Here is a 24943-nt window from a genome sequence, read left to right as displayed (position 1 = left end):
AAAATAATAGAACTGAATGACATGATAATAATACTGAAAATTTTACTAGAAGGGTTCAACAGGATACTAGGTCAAGCAGAATAAATTATCACTAAACACAGGTCTTAGGAAATAATTTAGTCAGAGGAGCAAAGTGAAGAAAGAATGAAAATGAGTGAAGGAAGCTTAAGGGACTTAAGAGATATTATCAAGTGGACCAATATGAACATTATGAGAGTTCTAGGAATTAAACAGAGGGATGAACAAAACTCTTATCCAAATAAATGATGGCTGAAACCTCCCCAAATCTGGAGAAGGGAAGGGCCATTCAAATCAAAGATGCCTGAAAAATGCCAAAATATACAAATCTAAATAATCCATATTAAGACATACAAGAATTGACTGTCAAAAGTCAAATACAAAAAGATAATTTTGAAAGAAGCAAGAGAAAGAAAGTTGTCACATACAAGGAAGCCCCCTACCCATAAAACAATCAACAGATTCTTTCAGCAGAAACATTATAGGGAAGGGAAATATCACTATAGGGAAGGGAAAGATGTATCCCCTTCTAGAAGGGAAAGGATGCTATATTCAAATTCCTGGGGGAAAATGCAATACAAGGATAAAACATCTGGCAAAACTGCTCTTTGAAAACAAAGGGGAGACAAAGGATTTTATCAGCCAAACAAAAGCCAAGGAATCCATCACCATGAGGCCAACCTTACAAGAAATACTAAGGGAAGTTTTACAAGTCGAAATAAAAAAATGCTAAATAGAAACATGATAACCAATGAAAGTATGAAATATATTGGCAAAAGTATATAAATAGATAAATATAGGATTCTTTATTACTATAACCGTGATGGAGAATAACTTTTAATTCTAGTATAAAAATTAAAAACAAAAGTATTAAAAAATAAAATATGCTAAAATACACAATATAAATCTAAACTGTGACCAACATAACAAAATATATGGGAAGAAAGAAGTTAAAGAGTAGAATTTTTGTTAATCATTGACCTTAAGTTGTTATCAGCTTAAAACAGACTATTACAAATGTAAGATATTTTGTGTAATCCTTAAGGTAACCATAAAAGAAAAGTACTTACACATCGAACTTGAACTGGCGATTTGTTTCATATATAATATTATACATGTTTCAATGCCATTCTCCCAAATCATCCCACCCTCTCCCTCTCCCACAGAGTCCAAAAGACTGTTCTATACATCTGTGTCTCTTTTGCTTGTCTTGAATACAGGGAGAAGACAATGGCACTCCAGTACTCTTGCCTGGAAAATCCCATGGGCAGAGGAGCCTGGTAGGCTGCAGTCCATGGGGTCGCTAAGAGTTGGACAGGACTGAGCTACTTCACTTTCACTTTCCACTTTCATGCACTGAAGAAGAACATGGCAACCCACTCCAGTGTTCTTGCCTGGAGAATCCCACTGATGGGGGAGCCTGGTGGGCTGCCGCCTATGGGGTCTCACAGAGTCAGACATGACTGAAATGATTTAGAAATATACAGGGTTATCGTTACCATCTTTCTAAATTCCATATATATGCGTTAGTATACTGTATTGGTGTTTTTCTTTCTGGCTTACATCACTCTGTATAATAGGCTCCAGTTTCATCCACCTCATTAGAACTGATTCAAATGTATTCTTTTTTTTTTATTTTATTTTATTTTTAAACTTTACATAATTGTATTAGTTTTGCCAGATATCAAAATGAATCCATCACAGGTATACATGTGCTCCCCATCCTGAACCCTCCTCCCTCCTCCCTCCTCCCTCCCCATACCATCTCTCTGGGTCGTCCCAGTGCACTAGCCCCAAGCATCCAGTATCGTGCATTGAACCTGGACTGGCATCTCGTTTCATACATGATATTTTACATGTTTCAATGCCATTCTCCCAAATCTTCCCACCCTTTCCCTCTCCCACAGAGTCCATAAGACTGTTCCATACATCAGCGTCACTTTTGCTGTCTCGTACACAGGGTTATTGTTATCATCTTTCTAAATTCCATATATATGCATTAGTATACTGTATTGATGTTTTTCCTTCTGGCTTACTTCACTCTGTATAATAGGCTCCAGTTTCATCCATCTCATTAGAACTGATTCAAATGTATTCTTTTTAATGGCTGAGTAATACTCCATTGTGTATATGTACCACAGCTTTCTTATCCATTCATCTGCTGATGGACATCTAGGTTGCTTCCAGGATGGTTGAATAATACACCATTGTTTATATGATGTATGGCAAAACCAATACAATATTGTAAAGTTAAAAAAAATTAAATAATAAAAAAAGAAAAAAGAAAAAAAAAAGAAAAGTACTTAATGAAGTCACACAAAAGAAAAAGACAGTCAAAGTCTACCAACTTACAAAACCAGGAAAATACAAAGGAAGACAAAAAGATAGGAAAAGCAAAAAAAGAACCACAAAACTAATAGAAAACAACCAACAAATGACAATAATAAATCTTTTCCTATTAATAATTAAATGTAAGTGGATTACCTTTCTAAATCAAAAGACACAGAGTGAAAGAACAGATACAAAAAACAAGGTCCCACTATAGGCTTTGTATTAATTCAAGAGTTTCATTTAAGATTTAAGAATATATATAGGCAATAAGTGAAGGGGTGGAAAATGATATTCCATGAAAATAGCAATCAAAAAGGAGCAAGGGTTGCTATATCACATCATACAAAGTAGACTTCATGAAATAGACTTTAAGCACAAAAACTGTCACAAGGGACAAGGACGTTATATAACAATAAAGAGGTCAATTCATCATAAAAGTATAACAATTATAAATGTGTATGCATTCAATATCAGAGCAATTAGGCATATAAGGCAAGCAGAACTTAGGGGAAATTGTGACATAATAATAATTGAGCACTTCAACACTTTCAATAATGGATAGAACATACATATAGAATATCAATAATTAGATAACTTGAATAACACTACAGACAAAATGTATGCTCTTTCTCTCTCTCTGTCTATGTGTGTGTGTGTGTGTGTGTGTGTGTGTGTATACACACAATATTCTGCCTAACAGCAGTAGAATACACAGTCATTTCAAGTGTAAAAGGGAACATTTTCTAAGATTGATCATAAGTGTATATCAGCTTAGTCACTCAGTCTTGTCTGACTCGTTGCAACCCCATGGACTGTAGTCCACCAGGCTCTTCTGTACATGAGATTCTCCAGGCCAGAATACTGGAGTGGGTAGCGTTTCCCTTTTCCAAGGGTATTTTCAACCCAAGATCAAACCCTGGTCTTCTCGATTTCAGGTGGATTTTTTACCATCTGAGCCACCACGGAAGACCTGATCACGTATTACAGAGTATTATTTAAGCTTAGAGAAACAACACCTAATTCAACCTGGAGCAGATGAAAAACACCTATAAAAAGAAATTTTGAAATTTGAATCAAAGCAATAAACATTGTTATATTTGCATATTTAAACTGAAAAAGACCATTATCATTATACTTACTTTACATATTGTATTCTATATTGATGATAATCTATAAAAATTATATAGAATTCTATAGAAAATATATAGAAATCTTTGTAAAATCAGTTTGAAAAATTATATATCAAGGGGGTTGTAGCATACATATGTACAAGACTGTCTTAGAAAGATATTCAAAGGTACAAACTCCCAGTTATAAGATAAATTAGTAGTAAGGATGTTATGTATAGGATGATGACCATAACACTGCTGTATGAGACACATGAAAGTCATCAAGGAAGTAAATTCTAAAAGTTATAGTCACCAGGAAAAAAAATTTTTTTAAAGCCTTCTGTTTAGTATATCTATGAGATAATGGATGCTAACTAAATTTATTGTGATAATCATGTCACAATATATGTAAGTCAAATCATTAAGCCATACACCTTAAATTTATACAGTGCTATAGGTCAGTTATATATCAATAAAACTAGGAAAATCTTTCAAAATTATAGCTTTATTTACATTTTTGAAAATATTTTGTTCTTAAAAATCTACTTAAAATTTCTGTAATTAAGTCATTTACTTTTTTAGTTTTAGTTTTTTAAGCAACTTCCATACTGTTCTCAGTAGTGACTATGCCAGTTTTTATTCCCACCAACAGTGTAGAAGGGTTCCTTTTTCTCCACACCCTCTCCAGCATTTTTATTTGTGCATATTCTGATGATGGCCATCCTGACATGTGTGAGGTGATATCTCACTATAGTCTTGATTTGCATTTCTCTAATAATTAGAAATGATGAACATCTTTTTGTGTACTACTTGGCCATCTGCATATCTTCTTTGGATAAATGTCTATTTAGTTCTTATGCCCTAATTAGACACTTAGAGCACTAAATAGATATAAAAAAGAGCTCCTGAAGGAAAGTTATGACCAACCTAGACAGCGTATTAAACAGCAGAGACATTACTTTGCCAACAAAGGTCTGTTTAGGCAAGGTTATGGTTTTTCCAGTAGTCATGTATTGATGTGAGCATTGAACTATAAAGATAACCGAGCACTGAAGAATTGATGCTTTTAAACTGTGGTGTTGGAGAAGACTCTTGAGAGTGTCTTGGACTGCAAGGAGATCCAACTAGTCCATCTTAAAGGAGATAAGTCCTGGGTGTTCATTGGAAGGACTGATGTTGAAGCTGAAACTCCCAATACTTTGGCCAGCTGAATGGAAGAGCTGACTCATTTGAAAAGACCCTGAGGCTGGGAAAGATTGAGGGCAAGAGGAGAAGGGGACAACAGAGAATAAGATGGTTGGATGGCATCACCAACTCAATGAACATGGGTTTGGGTGGACTCTGGCAGTTGGTGATGGACAGGGAGGCCTGGCGTGCTGTGGTTCATGGGGTCAAAAAGAATGAGACATGACTGAGCGACTGAACTGAACTGAAGGACCCTGCAATCCCACTCTTGAGAAAACATGGTCAGAAGGACACTTGCATCCCAATATTCATTGCAGCACTATTTGCAATAACCAAACATGGAAGCAACCTAAATGTCCATAGACAGATGAATGGATAAAGAAGATGTGAGATATATATATACATATATATACACACACACACACACATACACTCATGATTGGGATATTGCTCACCAGTGTAATGGGATATTACTCACCATTAAAAAGAACAAAATAATGTCACTTGTGCAACATGAATGGAACTAGAGTATGTCATACTAAGTGAAATAAGTCAGAGACAAAAAAAAAGAGAAATATATATCACTTATATGAGAATCTGAAAAGAAAAGATAAAAATGAATCTAATTAAATAACAGAAACAGATTCACAAACTTAGAGAGCAAACATATGGTTACTACAGGGAAATGTGGAAGAAAGAGATATTTAGAGAGTTTGACATGTACACACTGTTATATTTAAATATAGATAACCAACAAGGATCTACTGTATAGCACAGGGAACTCCACGTAATATTATGCAACAACCTAAATGGGAAAAGAATTTGAAAAAGGAAGAATACATGTGTATGTGTAACTGAATCACTTTGCTATATATCTGAAACCTTTACAACATTGTCACTAACTATACCTCAATATAAAATAAAAATTTTAAAAAAAGAAATAAAAGGATCACTGTATATACTTCTTGCTATTAATCTAAAATTTCATACAACTCTATATACAGATTTCAACAAATATTTAATGATTTAATCTCACTCAAAGAACATGTCAATTTAAACCAGATGGGTTGTTATGAGGTTTGTTTGTATACAAATAAAACAAAATTCATTGGGTCTTTATCAAGAGCTATAGGCTTTGTTGGTGCTGAGGATTCAAAGGTGGAAACAGCTACATCTAAAACAAGGAGATACTCATTAACTAAGGAGGAAGAACACAATCCCAAACACACATATTTTACAGACAGTATGTTAGATTCTATAAAATAGATGAATGAGAGGCTGCATAGGTAGCATGAATTCTGCCTTGTGAAAACACTGAGAAAAGTCTTTCCCCAAAAATGGACATTTGAACTATTATGCCATATATATTATATTTGTTGTTGTTGCTCAGTTGCTAAGTGGTGTCTAACTCTTTGTGACTTCATGAACTGCAGCATGCCAGGCTTTCTTGTCTTTTACCCTGTCCCAGAATTTGCTAAAACTCATGTCCATTGAGTCAGTATGCTATTCGGCCATCTCATCTTCTATGCCCCCCTTCTCCTTCTGCCTTCAATCTTTCCCACTATCAGGGTCTTTTCCAGTGAGTCAGCTCTTCACATCAGGTGGCCAAAATATTGGAGCTCCAGCTTCAGTATCAGTCTTTCCAATGAATGTTCAGCATTGATTTCCTTTAGGATGACTTATTTGAGCTCCTTTCACTGCAAGGGACTCTCAGGAATCTTCTCCAGCACCACAATTCAAAAATCAGTTCTTCAGCACTCAGCCTTCCTTATGGTCCAGCTCTCACATCTGTAAATGACTACTGGAAAAACCATAGTTTTGACTCTCTGGACTTCTATGACTAAAATGAAATTATCAGATTGATTTTATTATTATTAAATATCTCTATATATTTAGAAATCAGGGGGAATTCTTTCATAAAGGACGATCCTGTTAGCTGCTCTGGTACATTCTTACAAAATTATTCTCATTATTCTCATTCTAATTATTCTCTAAATTGCTAAACACATTTTATATCCCATGTAAAATAAACTTAGTAAAGGATAGTGGCCTCCAATTGCTTATACCCTGGTGGCTGAGATAGTAAAAAAATTTGCCTGCAATTCAGGAGAACCGGCTTCAATTCCTGGTTTGGGAAGGTCCCTTGGAGAAGGGAATGGCAACCTACTCCAGTACTCTTGCCTGGAGAACCCCATGGACAATGGAGCCAGGCTGACTACATTACACTGGGTCACAAAGAGTTGGACCTGACTGAGTAACTAACACAACTCACTAAGATGGCACTTGAAATTCTGAAGTTTTCATATCTTATAAAGGCAGTTTGAATATATAGTGATGTGTTATCTGTCTGCTATGATGTGTATGAGGTCTGGGCAACACCCTGTACTCAAACATATTGATTTTTCTATGCTAAAATTTTGAGCATTACTTTGCTAGCATGTGGGATGAGTCCAACTCTGTGGTATTTTGAGCATTCTTTGGCATTACCTTTCAGTGAGATTGGAATGAAAACTGATCTTTTCCAGTTCTGTGGCTACTGCTGAGTTTTCCAAATTTGCTGGCACATTGAGTGCAGCACTTTCACAGCATCATCTTTCAGGATTTGAAATAGCTCAACTGGAATTCCATCATCTCAACTGGAATTCCATCACCTTTGTTCGTGGTGATGCTTCCTAAGGCCCACTTGATTGGCATTCCAGAATATACGGCTCTAGTTGAGTGATCACACCATTATGGTTATCTGGGTCATGGAGATCTTTTTTGTATAGTTCTTCTGTGTATTCTTGCCACCTCTTCTTTATATCTTCTGCTCTTCTGCTTCTGTTAGGTCCATACCATTTCTGTCCTTTATTGTGCCCATATTTGCATGAAATGTTCTTTGATATCTCTAATTTTCTCGAAGAGAAAACCTCACACCCTAGCAAAGTAATTCTCAAAATTCCCCAAGCCATGTTGCAACAGTACCTGAAACATGACCTTCCAGATGTTAAAGCTGGATTTAGAAAAGGCAGAGGAACCAGAGATCAAATTGTCAAAATCCACTGGATCATCGAAAACGCAATAGAGTTCCAGGAAAATCTTCTACTTCTGGTTTATTGACTATGCCAAAGCCTTTTACTGTGTGGATCACAACAAACTGTGGACAATTCTTAAAAAGATGGAAATACCAGACCACCTTACCTGCCTCCCAAGAAATCTATGCAGGTCAAGAAGCAACAGATAGAACTGGACATGGAAGTACAGATGAGTTCCATATTGGGAAAGGAGTAAATCAAGGCTGTATATGGTCACCCTGCTTATTTAACTTATACACAGAATGCATCATGTGAATGCTGGGCTCAAGCTGGAATCAAGATTACCGGGAGAAATAGCAATAACCTCAGATATGCAGATGACACCATCCTAATGGCAGAAAGCAAAGAGGATCAAAAGAGTCTCTTGATGAAAGTGAAAGAACAGAGTGGCTTAAGACTCAGCATTCAACAAACTAAGATCATGGCATCTGGTTCCATCTTTTCCTGGCAAATAGATGGGGAAGCAATGGAAACAGTGACAAAATTTATTTTCTTGGGCTCCAAAATCATTGCAAATGGTGACTGTAGCCATGAAATTAAAAGACACTTGCTCCTTGGAAGAAAAGCTATGACCAACCTAGACAGCTTTTTTTTTTTTAACTTCACAATATTGTATTAGTTTTGCCAAATATCGAAATGAATCCACCACAGGTATACCTGTGTTCCCCATCCTGAACCCTCCTCCCTCCTCCCTCCCCATACCCTCCCTCTGGGTCGTCCCAGTGCACCAGCCCCAAGCATCCAGTATCGTGCATTAACCTGGACTGGCAACTCATTTCATACATGATATTATACATGTTTCAATGCCATTCTCCCAAATCTCACCACCCTCTCCCTCTCCCACAAAAGCAGAGACATTACTTTGCTGACAAAAGTCCATCTAGTCAAAGTTATGGTTTTTCCAGTAGTGATGTATGGATGTGAGAGTTGGACCATAATGAAAGCTGAGCATGCTGAAAAACTGGTGCTTTTGAACTGTCATTTTGGAGAAGACTCTTGAAAGTCCCTTAGACTGCAAGGAGATCAAACCAGTCAATCCTAAAGGAAATCAGTCCTGAATATTCATTGGAAGGACTGATGCTAAAGCTGAAGTTCCAATACTTTGGCCACCTGATGTGAAGAACTGACTCATTTGAAAAGACCCTGATGCTGGAAAAGATTGAAGACAGAGGAGAAGGGGATGACAGAGGATAATATTGTTGAATGGCATCACCGACTCAATGGATATGAGTTTGAGCAAGCTCCTGGAGTTGTTGATGGACAGGAAATCCTGGTGTGCTGTAGTCCTTGGGGTCGCAGAGTCGGATATGACTAAGCGATTGACCTGAACTGAAATGATGCTAAAGTTTGTAGGCATTTGCAATAAGTAGGTATATAAAGACTATGAACATATTCATATTAGTTCAATTTATGTTTGAGAGTCTCTCTGTATTTTATACTGCAGTTTTTGTTTTTTTTGTTTTTTTTTCTTTTGCAGGTGATCACCACTGTTACTGGTTCACAAGCCTCATTTATACTTGTTCTTAAAAATGTGTATTTCAGCCAAAAATTTATTGCAAACTAAAATCCAACTCCTTCAGGGAAAGATTTCCCTAATCTTCTTTAGCCTAAATAAATAAAATCAATGCTAAGTAAACACATATATACATACATAAAAGGTCCCTACTGTAGCTGTAACAATTAGTAACTTTGAATTTACTCTGAGGCTAGGGATCAGAAGTCAGAAATGAGAACTCAAGGTTTAAAATACCAATATTTATTTGGGTACACTAATAAACTCACCACTCTATGTAAAAGATAACCAAATTTTGTTTCTAGATCAGGATTAAAAGTGACTGATATCTTTAGTACCTTTGGTATAGTGGGATACATGGCCAAATTCTCTTTGGGATTAAACAGTAAAGGAGCAGACAGCCCAGATGAGAAGAATGTAAATGTACATGCTCAGTTGCTCAGTCATGTCTGACTCTTGGCAACTCTATAGACTGCAGCCCTCTAGGCTCCTCTCTTTATGGGATTTTTCTATGGAAGAATACTGGAGTGGGTTGCCATTTGCTTCTCCAGGTGATTTTTCCAACCCACAGATAGAACCGAAGTCTCCTGTATCTTCTACATTGCAGGCAGATTCTTTACTACTTGAGCCACTGGAAAAGGAAGAAAATAATCATTAGTTAGAATCAATCATGCATGAGACCTCAATATCTAAAATCTAAACCCATCTCAAACCCAAAACAATTTATAAAATAATCAAGATCTTCAACTCTTCCTTACAGTTAATAATCTCTAAATGCAGGATTTTCAAATTATATTTAATAAAGAAAGTGTTTAAATTTTAAATGGATTTACCTTTACCACATCATATTTGTAATTACTGTTAGCACTTGGTGTAGAGATGAGAGTGGTCACATAGTCAGTGTAGATTTTTGGAGATCGTACCCATAGCCCAGAAACCAACACCAAAGAGTCAGAGAAAGTAAGGTAGAATTAACAGAAGTTCATGTTGCGAAATCTTCTATTTCATCCTATTAGCAATGGTTCCAGAGATAAATCAGAGTATCAGGGAAAGGGAGTTTAGTTGCCTTATTGACTACAACATCATTAAGGAGACTTTTCTAATTACACAGTTCTTCTAGAAGAAAACATGTTGGTCTTTCTGAAATAAATATAGATGGGTCAGATGATTATAACTTATAATCTTATAATCAAGTCTTCTCCTTTTTATACTTGTGTGACTTTCATCAATTAATTTAATGAATCTGGTTTCAGCTTCCTCAACCAATCTAGCCAGAATAATCATACTAAGAATTTCCTTTCTCTAATTTGAGTAAATCTATAATTCTTCCAGGAATCTCTGTGACAAATAAATATAAATGTAAATAATTTGATACAGGTCACAGAACATTGCAAACTCTTCATGAGTGATATTTATTATGTGTTAATTTTATCCATAATTAGTATTTACAACAACTATTTTCATATGTCAAATGTGGACATGTATTAAGTTTGACAGTTCTCATAATTTTGTTAATATTCCCCCAGGTCATTAGCTGACTTCTATTGCAATTTTTCCTTGAGATGAAAGACATTGCAATGTGCAAAAAAGCTAAAATAGTACCTTTAATGTTTCCCCAAGGGTAATATCCACTGTCTCCCTCCTCTACTTCTCTCATAGGCAAACATTTCTAGAAGTAGTGGCTTTCAAACATTTTGATCATGAGTCAGAGAAAAAAGTTTATTTTACAGTGTTATCACAACACTGTCTTCCAACACACAATTATACAAACAAAATTTTCTTTAAAATATATGCACTCTCAAAATTATTATTCTATTCTATTTCATTTTAAGACATACTTTCATAAATATGTGCTGCTGAAGGTTTGAAAATCTATTGTCCTAAAGAAAATGAGTTGATAAGCATGGTCCATAAAAGCATCCAAATAAAAAGTCATTGTATTGAATTTTAGTATTAATAAAAATAAATTATTTTTGGTACTATTTTATTTATTTTACTTTTTTGGGGGGATCACGTGGCTTGTGGGATCTTAAATTCCTTACCAGAGATCAAACCCAGTTCCCCAAGTTGGAAGCACAGAGTCCTAACCACCAGACCAACAGGAAATTCCCAATGTACTATTTTCAAAATTTTTATATGTTAACACTGTATGCCACAGCCTCTATCAATCTTTCTACCTTCAAAATAAAAGCTGAAATATTTTCCATTTTAATAAAACTTGTTGAGTATAAATTATATGTAAAATTAGTAAATAAAGTCTTTGAGAATGACATGCTCTTAATTTAAACAGTTTTCCCCTATTTGACAGTGTTTTAAAGAAATAAGGAATTGAGAGCCATATTTTAGTGTAATATTAAACACTTCTTACATAAGCAATAGCAATTATCCATATTTTCAGTTATTTGTTGAGGAATTATCTATATTGAAATTATGAAATTACTAATGAGAGAGTAGAACATCAACTGTGATTATCCTTATCCCAGGATAAGGGTGCTGTTCCTAGTCTCATGCTCAGTCAAATAGTATACCACCAGGCAGTATATAGCTTCTGACATTTGTTGAAGATTTGCTATATGTAAAATATGACTGAAGCTTCAAATAGCAGAATGCCTAATGCCTCTTTTTCTTCAAACCACCTAGTAATTCTTATGCATTGTGTCATATTGAAAACTTAAAATAACCCGTTAGTTGTAAAAGATAAATAAATAATAAGTAAGCAGTTATAGAGTATATATTTTATGATTTTTTGAACAAAAGTATCAAAATGTCAGTAAAGAAAATTTTTGCCTATATTGGAGCATAGGCTTAATGATTTGCTCAAGGTCACAGAGCTGATCATTGAAATATTTAGGTTTGATATTCAGTACAACTACCACTTTGTCCTAGGTCTAAAATCTTTTCTTTATTAGAGAAACTCTCTACTCTGAAACAGAAAATACAGTTTTAAAATGTAGACTAAAACTGCATCTTTCCCTCAGTCTTATTTTATCAACTCCTTGTTTTATTTTGGAATTGCATGTAGTATACATAATTTGTGTTTTGCTTTCAACACCTGCTAGACACTGAAATTAAGCAGAAGATGCCAAATACATTGTCTATTTCTCTGAAAAATTTTCGCCTCCATAAAATGTGACCAGATACACTTTCATGTACTTTAGCTTAATGTTGGCTCTTGCTGTTCCCTAGAGGATTTACATACAGTACAGGCTTGTGGAATTAACCTCAATAATCAAGCTAGATGAAGTTATTTTAATTTTATTCATCTCCATTTAATAATAAGAGATACAATAGAGTTGAATTATTTTTGCATCTCTTCAAATAAAGCCCTTGTAACATTAAATGTTTTAAATGTATGAGCTGAAATGTTATGAGTCACTGAAAAGCAAAGTTACTGCATAAGACATACCAATTTATGTACAAACCTCACTGTAACATATTTTTAATACGTGCATGCTTCATATACATAATATAAATAGCAAATCACTTATCATCATTCTTAATTTAAGATTGCCTATTAATCCATGAGTTTTAACTGTCTCTAAACACCTAAAAACGTCAATATTTGAGTGTTTCTGCCTTAAATTGTCTACTTCAGTAATTTCATTATGTTAGGTTTCTTCTTATGTGTGTAATTCACAGATAAATACTTCAAGTAGGAAGCTATTTTGTCTTCAGTATTAAGAAGATTAAGTAAAGTTGGTCAGGGCAATGGAGATTATCTTTAAAAAGCCTAAAAGACTTTCTGTATTTCTTAGTATCCTTTTAAAAAATAGTCTAAATTTCTAAATTTGCTAAATCAGCACTTGAAAACATGATGCATTCAATCTAGCTACAAAGAGGAGCTGCAAGAACCAGTCAACTGTATGAACCAAGTAAATCCCTTGTCTTAAATGCCATGAATGGATTTTTTTTTCAGCTGTTCTTACAGTAAAGCATACAAGGGTGTTGTGGACATCCAGGCAGCAGCAGAGAGACAGCAAAAGAGAAGTGTAGGGGGAGGAAAAGTAATTCACTAAAACACATTTACTGGAAATCTTGGGCATCTGCCAGCCAGGATGAAGGCAAAGCAGAGAGACAAATATAAACATAACTTTAGCAATGAAAAACAGAGGCATGAAAAACGTAATAACCTTTTACAAAAGATTATTTGAAGTCCATATTTTTGGAATAAAGTATAAGCAGTCTCCAAAGGAGGGGGGGGGGGAGACAGCTGTGATGCTTTAAAATATTTAAGGATATTATTTAAAACAGGAAATGCATTTTCCCATAGAGATTATATAATAACTGATAATCATATCATCTTGCCAAATACAGCTGCCTGATGCTTCAATGGCTCTGTGTGTAATGACATACCCAGTGGGAAATTAATTCCCATTCCCATCTTGGGAGATCAAGATCCTGCTTCCTATTGCCAAAATGTATTAATATAAGGAATTTTACTGCTGGTGGGGAAGAGTTTCTATGAAGGGCTGTCTTCAGGACATGAATCAATTCCCTATAAGGTGGGATCTGGAATAGAGGTGGAATTATTGGACATTGTTCCTGATTATCATGGGGTGATCTTAGGGCCTATTTCTGAAAATCACAAACAGTATATTCAGAAGTAGCTTCAAGTATACACCATTTCTGTAATTATGTTAAAAAAGTAGGGCTTTAGCTTTTATTTTTTTTTGTCAGCCCCAAGGATCAGCTGCCTGCTTTATTTTCCACTCCTGCTTTCCTAAAACTACACTGCATTTTTCTTCACTTTTTTTTCAAAGTGTACAACATTCATTCCTTCCTTCTGTCCCTGTCAAATATGCAAATATTTCTACATACATTCAGTGCTTGTAAAAAGAGATAAATAGTAAAAAATCATTCCTCCTAAAGGCTATATCTCATTTAAATTAGGAGTTTTGGAAAAGGCAACCCACTCCAGTTCTCTTGCCTGGAAAATCCCATGGACAGAGAAGCCTTGTACAGTCCATGGGGTCACAAAGAGTCAGACACGACTGAGAGACTTCACTTTAAAATTCACTTAAATAAAAACACTGGAACATAGTATTTCATGAATGATTAGTGCTAGTACCATAAAATGTATCTTCTTAATACGTTTTATTTGCTTTATAATTTTTGAAAAATGAAAAGTGGAGAAGAAAGTAAAGATGATAAGGACTTCGGAAAACTTTGTTGAGGTTGTTCAGTTGTTCAGTCATGTCAGACTCTGTGACCCCGTGCACTGCAGTACACCAGGTTTCCCTGTCCTTCACTATTTCTCGGAGTTTTCTCGAACTCGTGTCCATTGAGTCAGTGATACCATTCAACCATCTCATCCTCTTTTATCCTCTCCTTCTCCTGTCTTCTATATTTCCCAGCATCAGAGTCTTTTCCAAGAAGTCAGTTCTTCATATCAGGTGGTCAAACTATGCTTCAGCTGCAGCATCAGTCCTTTCAATGAATATTCAGGATTGATTTCCTTTAGGATTGTGGTAAGAATATAGTTGTTTATTAAATAACCAATGGGATATCCGCTTTCTTCTTTCTCATCTTCCCAGATGTCTCTTTTTGCAGACAAGGCAGAAATATGAGGCTAACTGATTTTTCTCAAAATGAAAGCAAGTGAGTGAAAGTCACTCAGTCATGTCCAACTCTTTGCAACCCCATGGCCTATACAGACCATGGAATTCTCCAGGCCAGAACTGGAGTGGGTAGCCTTTGCTTTCTCCAGACAATCGTTCCAACCCAGGGATCAAACCCAGGTCTCCCACATTGCAGGCAGATCTTTACCAGCCGTGCCACAAGGGAAGCTCCAAATGAAAGGTCAAGAAAAAAAGAAATTCCAAGTATAGGGGGAAAAAAAACAAGCTTTCTCCTCTGTTAGGTTCTGTAGCTAGTCCTATGAACTAAACTGACATGAAATAAATTAATGGGAGAAAAAGGAGAAAAGCATACATATTTAAATATTCTTCTGTGTACATCAGATCAGATCAGATCAGATCAGTCATTCAGTTATGTCTGACTCTTTGCGACCCCATGAATCGCAGCATGCCAGGCCTCCCTGTCCATCACCAACTCCCAGAGTTCACCCAGACTCATGTCCATCAAGTCAGTGATGCCATCCAGCCATCTCATCCTCTCTCGTCCCCTTCTCCTCCTGCCCCCAATCCCTCCCAGCATCAGAGTCTTTTCCAATGAGTCAACTCTTTGCATGAGGTGGCCAAAGTACTGGAGTTTCAGCTTTAGCATCAGTCCTTCCAAAGAAATCCCAGGGCTGATTCTATGATCTGTGTACATAGAAATCTTCAAAAGAAAAATAAATATATGAAGAAGACAGTAGCTTTAAAAGCTTATGTATCTTTTAAAACAAAGAATAGTAATTTGTTATTCGATAAGAAAAGAGAACTGAACTGAAAGTAATACATTTTAGGACCATGACTAGGAAATGTATAGGAGAAACTAATGGAAGATACGAGTTACTTCACTAGATTTATTTGTATAGGTCCATTTCAATGTTGACTCCCAGTCTCAGGTAATAAAAATGTTTTTCTCTTTCTAATACATGGATGGAAACTCTTCTATCATTAATGTTATGATATGCTTTTAGACGGAAAGAAGAGGGCATAGCGCTCTACTGCATTTGCTCTCTCTTAACTGTCTTCAACTTCCAGTAATCAATAGGGCAGCAGTTAACTGAATGTTTCCCCCAAATTCACATTGATATCTTAACCCTAATGTGATGGCTTTAGGAGGTGGGCCTTTGAAAGATAATTAGGTCATAAGAGTGGAATTCTCAACAATGAGACTAGTGCCCTTACAAAAGACACCCAGGTGGGCTCTCTCCACCACTTTCTGCCATATGAGGCTACAAAAAGACATAGTATACAGTCTGCAACCAGGAACAGGGACCTCAGCTTAACCAACCATCCTGGCACTTTGTTTTTTGGTTTCTAGCTTCCAGACCTGTGAGAAATAACTTTCTTTCTGTAAGCTATCCAGTTTATGCTACTTTATTATAGCTGCTGGAACTGGCCAAAATAGAAATTGGTACCCAGAAGTAAGACATTACTTTAGTATGTATATACTAAAGTATATATCTTTTTATATATCTATATAAAAAGGTGGCTTTGAAACTGGATGATGGATAAAGATTAAAACTACCCGGACAGTTTTATAAAACATATTACAGTCACAAGAGTGGTTTCCCGTTGCCTTTGTCTTGTTCTATTGTTCAGAAGCAAGTTACTGGCCTTTTCCATATACATGATGAAGGGATTGATAATATAAGAATATAAGCATGCAGAGAGTGGGGTCATAGGAGCACCTAAAAATCTTTCACTACTATCTTTTTCAAGGTTTGTTGTTAGCATAATGTTGGCCTAATGAGATAAGATGGAGCTAATCTTCTGAATAAATTGTAAGCATTTATGTAAAATTGATACTGATTTTCCTTAAATGTTTGGTAGAATTTACTGCAACATCTGGGCTTGGATTTTTCTTTGTTGGAAGATAAATTCATAGTCCTTAATGCTGCTGCTGCTAAGTCTCTTCGTCTGTGTCCAACTCTGTGAGACCCTGTAGACGGCAGCCCACCAGGCTCCTGTCCCTGGGATGCTCCAGGCAAGAACACTGGAGTGGGTTGCCATTTCCTTCTCCAGTGCATGAAAGTGAAAAGTGAAAGTGAAGTCATTCAGCTGTGCTCGACTCTTAGTGACCCCATGGACTGCAGCCTACCAGGCTTCTCCGTCCATGGGATTTCTAGGCAAGAGTACTGGAGTGGGTTGCCATTGCCTTCTCCATTCCTTAAGGGCTATAGGTCTATTTAGGCTATCACTTTTTTTCTTGAGTGATTTTAAGTACTATTGTGTTTCAACAAATTAGTATATTTCACAAAATTTACTTAACTTACTGTTGTGTGTGTAGAAATTAGTATATTTCACAAACATTGCCTAATAGAGTGTTAATATTTTCTTGTTAAAATTTTAATATTTTAAATATATGTAGTAATATATCCTCTTGTCTTTTTTATACTGGTAATTCATATTGTCTTTTTCTTTCCTGATTAGTCTGAATAGACATTTAAGAATTTTACTCATCTTTTCAAAGAAAAGAACTTTTGGTTTCATTGATTCTTATTGTGAATGTTTTCAATTTTATCACTTTCTATGTTCATCTCTGTCATTTCCTTTCTTATTATTATTTACATTTGATTAATCTTATCACTATAGTGAAATGATTATTCTTATTCTTGGCAATATTCTTTATGAAAACTTTTTTAGAAAAAGTTATTTGGATGACTTCCAGTGTTATTTGGTTATAATTAACATTGTATATTTTTGCCATTCTATTACTTTTAATATATTTGTGGTTTTGTAGTCAAAGTGTGACAATTTCTTTTTTTAATTGAAAAGTTTAGAAAAAATATAATAAACACACTTATTATATTGAGCTTACTTTTAGAGATGTAAAAATACAGCATTAGAACCAATTCTGAAAACGGCAGAAAAATAGCAGTTGGATTTGAAAAAATGTAATACATTCTAATAAGAAAGCAAGCAAAAAAAGATGAGAAATTCTTCTGTTTTTTCAATAACAAAGCCAACAAAAGTAAGAACATCTCAAAGAAAAGGAAAAGTTTTGAATGGGAGAAGGAAGATAAATAATTTGGGGAAAAAATATGACATTTTGTTGTTGTAGAGGTCTATCTCATAGCAAAAACTGAAAAGTACAGTTTACAGTCTTAAATCCTTGTGGGATATTTTTTTAAAAGCAACAATGTGTAGTATATTTCATGGTTTTGACAGGAAATTATTTCAAGTTTTATTGCATTTTTGATTTAGAAAATCAGATAAGGTAAAGAAAAAAACATTGTCATAGATAAAGTTTGTTATAATAATAGAAAACCACATCTAGGAACAAAAATTGTCTGTAAATTGTTTTACTATAAAAATACAACCAAATATTTTACTTCAAAAGATTAAATTTGATTAGAAAAGCTTGGTATTTTAATATTGCTCTATAATAGAACAACTTAAAAATTGCATACATAATGTATTAAATCTATATTTCCAGTTTTAATCTTGGTCATAATAGTGTAGGTACCTATATTAAGAAGATATTACATTCTTCCTAGAATATGCAAAATTCTACTAGAATATACAATAGAGAAATATTATAACTGCTCTTTTCTGTGAGAAACAACATGCCATATATTAAGAATAATTTTTAATTATCCATTACATTTAATTGCCAATTAGCCAAAATGCTTTATTTTTCAGTTTCACATACGTATTGCCATTTAAACAAGTAAAATTGAATTTATGATAATATCTCACCACAGATTGATCTTGAAAAGCAGTTCCTGTCTACTTACTCAATCTTAATAATAAGCAGGTTATTTTTTTTCTTTGTAAAATATCTTACATTCAACACATTGAAATAAATGACTGATGCTTTAATCTATGATAGAATCCAAAGATATTTTTTTAACACAGACAATAGACAATCAAAAATTATTGAATTTTGCTAAAGGCTGAATTTTAAAAATTTTATTATTGCATAAAAATAAACAATAATAGGAAGTATAGCAGGCCCAGTGGTATACATTATAACAGCAGTTGAAGAGGGATGTGCAGCACATTATAGTTGTTTCCTAGCCTTTGGAATTTGAAATAGATAATGCTTTTGACCCTCTCAACATAGTGGACTCACTATCCCCAGAAAGCACTTTCACTGGCTTGTTAATCTCTAAGTAGTAATCCATGTACCAGTATAATAAAGATCAAGTTAGTTAAAGTGTCTCCGGTCCCAGTTTAATGCATAAATACTTCTGGCAACAAAGATAAATCCAGAAAATACCGAGGTATCTAAGAAACTGCAAACTGAAGATAAAAATTATTCAACTTAGTGGAATTGCTAAATTTAAGGCCAATATAGAACTTTTATCAGTTTATCCTGAAAGAAATTGAAAAATGTATTGCTTCCAATACCATATTGTAGAAGATGAAGTGCTTAACTTGATGTTATAGGTATAGCTGCTGCAGACTTACTCCTATAATGCTTACTAAAAGGAAAAAGTAAATGATGAATCTTTCATAGATATGACTGTGATTTCCAAAAGTATCTTGAAAGGAACTCATTGCCTACTGTGTACTTAGTGTTCACAAATATTTCCAGCTACTAGAATATTAACCATTGAGCAAAGGTGCAAATTTAAGCTTATTGAAACACAGCTGTGTTGTAAATATAGATGCCAATTTTCAGGTTTATTCCACATGGAACAACAGAACTTAGTAATACAAAGACAATTATTATCAGAAAGTGAATTGTTTAATCTTAGCTTTATGAAATTGTCTAATTACTTTGGAATACACAGAAATTAAGAAATCAGATATTTGATCCATGCATCCAATTAAAATCATATCCTGCTAGTTTATTAATATCAATACATCCTTTTCTGTTTGAATTTAATCAGGCATATAAGCCTATCATTCCCACATAGACATGCTTCTGTCAAACTTATTTATAGTAATGGTTCATCTTTAAGGTTCATAATTTTTATTTTTAAAATGTGCTATTTTTACATTAATGTATATGTTAAGTACAGCTATGTGAAATACATCTGGCAGTTCTTATTATTCCCATTTTACAGACAAGAATACAAAGGGCAAGGAGAAATAATTGAGATATTCTTAGGTTCCCAGAGCTACTTATTCATATGCTAAAGACTAATGGTCTTCCTATTATGTTACACTTCTAGTTAAGAATATGTAACTTGATTAATTATTCATAGAGCGTTGTGCTTTCCTGTAGAAAGAGGCATATTTTTATTAAAGGGATGATTTAAAAATCATGAAATCATGCATTTTTGTACTGCTTAATGATTACTCAAAGAATTTTGATATAGAATTATACTCATATTTTCATTTGGATTTAAATACCTTTTCCCAATTAAACAGGCCGCAAATAAACTGTAAATAATCCTCTCCTTTGGATTACAATATACACATAATTGTCTGTGAAGTCAATGAGCTCTGCAGAAGTGTGCTTATATATTGAGGTGGATCTGAAACTGAGATGGAACTGAAAAACGGTTTCAACTTTTCTGCAGAAGTTAATAAAAGAGATACTGGTAACATAAGTGCTTCCAAGATAGCCGAGATTATCTGCTCCCCTCCACCACCCCAACTTTTATTGTTTCTGTGGCCCATTCCTCTAACTAAGATGTGAATTTGCTTTCACTAATGTATGCCTGTGGCTCATTTTGGAGGACTGCCCTTGAGCCATTGGCCCATCTCCCCCTTACCTGCAAATGTAGAGAGCAGAAATCCCAGGGTTTTCCATCTCAGAGTATGAAAGGATACACTCTCCCTGCTAAAATCACAATGAAATCAGACTTATCCTGACTTTCATTTTATCCTGGCTTCATCTTCATCCTTGACAAACTTCACTTGCTCTCTGCCAGATTCTCATAATATGTCACTTTGCTGCTGCTGCTGCTAAGTCACTTCCAATTCTGTGCGACCCCATAGACGGCAGCCCACCAGGCTCCCTCATCCCTGGGATTCTCCAGGCAAGAATACTGGAGTGGGTTGCCATTTCCTTCTCCAATGCATGAAAGTGAAAAGTGAAAATGAAGCGTCTCAGTCCTGTCCGGCTCTTAGTGACCTCATGGACTGTAGCCTACCAGGCTTCTCCCTCCATAAGATTTTCCAGGCAAGAGTACTGGAGTGGGTTACCATTGACTTTTCCGATTTCAGGTTTGGTACCAGCTAAAGACATTAGAAAGTTCACAATTACTTCAATATAGGTATGGACCTAAGGATTTGTCTCTAAATGAGGACACATTCTTCAGGTGGCAATGCCAGAGATACTTTCAACATTTATAGTTTTACTTCTTCTTTGTCCTGTGCCTCAGAGATGACTTAATCACTTCTATTTGTTTGTTTTGAAAGTTTTCTTCTGAAAAATTTAGTAGATTTTATTGTTCATAATCTAGTTTTATTGGCCTGATAGTCATTCTACACAATTGAAATATACAGATTTGCTTTCAACTATTACTTTCAAATGCTTTGGATAGGACACAGAGAAACTTTAAGAAAAAAAAATTAATGGCATGGAGATAATTTCATATAAATGAAGGATCCCAATCAATATTTTATTTAGAGATGCTTAATAAAAGAAAATAATTACCCCAGTAGGTAGCTATTGATGGTTTGCAATACTTTGCTCAATCATTCAAACTCTTAAGGAGTAAAATCCTTTCCCAGAATTTCATAAAATAGATAATTAAGTCTCTTGCAGATTCACTGGGCTGGGGACTCTTATTTATGTTTAGACTATAATGATACTTTTTGTTTAATTATAATGACTTTTATATGGTTGGCCTAGTCATTTTTAATAATTTTAGGTACTATTCTTCTCATTTTTACATAAGAAGTTATTAAAACTCAAGAAAATTCAGGCTGTTAAAGTTTAAATGGCAGTGTGTAACCCAAAGAGGTCTTAAATATATATATTTGATTTCTAAATTCCATGTTGTTTCAAAGGCACTAAAATTCAAAACAGGTTACTTAAGCAAAAACCAAAGTAATACAGAAAGAACAATTTTACTCATAATATCTGGATAGCTGAGAGAAAAAAATATAGGAGTTATATCCATTCTAAATATACAGATAATTTTACATATGCAGCAAATATGTATCTTGATGACAACCTGAAATATGTACTTTACAGCATATTTTAAAATGTTTAAACTTAAAATAGAAATTCAAGCCTTTAATCTGCAATGTTCAATGTTGTAAATACATTAATCTACATTATTACTAAGGGAATTTCAAATTCTCCCTTTTCCAGGATTTCAAAGCCCAAGGGTTATAATTAAGGACAAACTTTAGGAGACCCCATCAAGATTCACATGTCAATGACTATAACACACAAGAAGCCCATTGTTTTAGCCTTTAGAATACAAACAGGTAAAGTAGCAATACTGCTCAAAGACCACACCAGGTAGCCAAGGAATTGCTGGTGACATTTGAGAACTAGTGTCAAGTAAGATACAGCTTATTTGACAGCTTACTTGACCCAATCTATTCCATTGGGTCTCTTATGTCCAATAGGACATAGTGAGCTTCTTCACTGTTTTCTGAACATGCCAGTTATATTAGTTTCCTAGGGCTTCCGTTAAAAAAAATATATATATCACCTCATGTGCAGAGCTGACTCATTGGAAAAGATCCTGATTGCTGGGAGGGATTGGGGACAGGAGGAGAAGGGGACGACAGAGGATGAGATGGCTGGATGGCATCACCGACTCAATGCACATGAGTTTGGGTGAACTCCAGGAGTTGGTGATGGACAGGGAGGCCTGGTGTGCTGAGATTCATGGTGTCACAAAGAGTCAGACATGACTGAGCAACTGAACTGAACTGAATTATCAGGATTATGAGACATTTGAAATAATACAGAAATTATGCTGCATTTATGTATGTAATTTATTCACAGATTTAACTGACATTCACTGTTCAGTATTGTCCTAAATTTTTAAATAAGCTCATGCTGTAATTTCCTTTTAGTAGAGAATTAGGTCCTCATGTTTATGGCAATTGTGTTCATTTACTTAGCAATGTTTTACTTTTAAAGATCAGTTTTCTCCTCACTGTAAACTAGTAAATAGAGATGTCTAAATAAACAAGAAGGTGTGATATTTAGGATGTGCTATAATTGAAATTATGCCATTCTCCCTTTATTTTCAATGCCTTTCTATACTATAATTTTACATTCTCCATTAAATAAATAAAACACCCTCAGATGTTACAGAAAAAAAAATAGCATGAAACAATATCATAAAACAACAGAAATTAACTTTCTCACAGTTTTGGAGGCCAGACATCTGAAATCAAGTTGTTGCCAGGGTTGGTTCCTTCTGAAGTCTCAAATTCTGTTCTATGCTTCTCTTAGTTTCTGGTGATGGCTGCCAGTCTTTGATTTCCTTAGCTTGCAGATACATCACTCTAATTTCTGTCTCATCTTCATATAATATTCTTTCTTTATGTCCCTTCTTCTCTTCTTATAAAATCATCAGTCATGAGTGTTATACTGCATTTGTATTGGATTAAGGCTCACTCTAATGACCTTGTCTTAATTTGATTACATCTTCAGAAACACTATTTTGAAATACATTCGCACTCATAGAAACCACAGGATAGGACTTTAATGTGTCTTTCTGAGAAACACCATTCAACACATAATAATCTTCAGAATTAATCCTCATCTGATCAAACTTCTTGTGTTCAAAGCACTCCCTCTACATTCCCCCCTTCTTCTCAATGGATAATTGCATAAATTTTTAACAAACTTTCTCAAAAAAAAAAAAAAAAAAAGCATATGGAAGAAGGAATAATTAATTTAGACTTGTAAAATGAGGATAAGAAAGGGATTTTAAAAACTCTCAAAAAAAGTATCTGATGGTTCACATAATGAAAAACATATTAGCATAAATAAACTTTGCCACTTGCCATTTACTAGTAGTGACCACAACCTTGAGGGCAGAAATATAGATTATTAATCATTTTTTCTACATAAAATATAGATTGATGAGCAAGTAAAAGTTGACAAAATGTGATAACTACTTATAGATATTAACTGTATTGATAGCATCCAGAAAGTAATGCCAATCAAAAATTTTCACTTGAAGAAAAGAAAAATGTTTATGCATTTCCAGAACAGTCCCTAAATATGCGGGAGGCTTTCTGAGATATTGCATCTACATATGTCTATATTAAGTACATCATTCCTTTAACAAATATTTACTGAGAACCAATTAAATTCTAAGGACTAGAATGTTCCTTGTGCTCAATCATGTCCAACTCTTTGTAACCCCATGAACTGTAGCCTGCCAGAATCCTCTGTCCATGGACTACTCTAGGCAGGCAAGAAGTGGAGTGGCTTGTCATTGGGTTATAGACTGAGTTTTTGAAGAGAAAATAATTTCCTTACATAGCCTACATGTAGCTGTTAATATTTAAGTAAAAATACAAATCATGTGAAATTATGTATAATTAAGGAAGAAAAAAGGGTGCAAGCATACAGAATTTTCATGGGCTCAGGGTTTAAGGGAAAAGGTGACATTTGAGCCATGATCATAAGTGATGTAAGGGAGTAAGCTTTGTGGCTATCTGGAGGAAGTGAAAGCATTTTGAAGATGGAATATACCTGGAATGTTTGAGGAACATCAAAGAAACCAACATAAGTTAGGCAGGGTGAGTCAGAGAATAAAGGAGATAAAATGTGAAGTAAAGAGTTTTCTTGGTCACTGTAAGGATTATGTTTTATACTTTGTAGGAATTGGAAATTAACAGAGAATTTTGAGCCCAGAAGTAAAGATGTTCATTTTATAGGATAGTAGTTATTCAGGATACTTTAATGAGAATAATAAGTAGAAATAAGAACAGAAATATTGAAATCTTTTAGGGGGTTACTGCACTGATCTAGATAGACGATGATGATTTAGACAAAGTGTGGCGGTGGAGATGGAAACAGAATATATAGTCTATATATAACTTAATTGAGAGACAAAGGAATTTGTGAAGAGATTGGATTTGTGACAAAAGAAAAAGAGAGATGTTAAGGAAAATTTTAAGGTTTTTGGTCTAAGCAACTTAAAGTATATGGTTGACATTATACAGAATTAAATGCTGCAAAAGGAATAGGCTTATGGGGGTAACAAGTAAGATAGT

This window comes from Bos taurus, chromosome 12 (genome assembly GCF_002263795.3).
Source record: "Bos taurus isolate L1 Dominette 01449 registration number 42190680 breed Hereford chromosome 12, ARS-UCD2.0, whole genome shotgun sequence".
Classification (NCBI taxonomy): domain Eukaryota; kingdom Metazoa; phylum Chordata; class Mammalia; order Artiodactyla; family Bovidae; genus Bos; species Bos taurus.
This window is presented reverse-complemented; position numbering follows the sequence as displayed.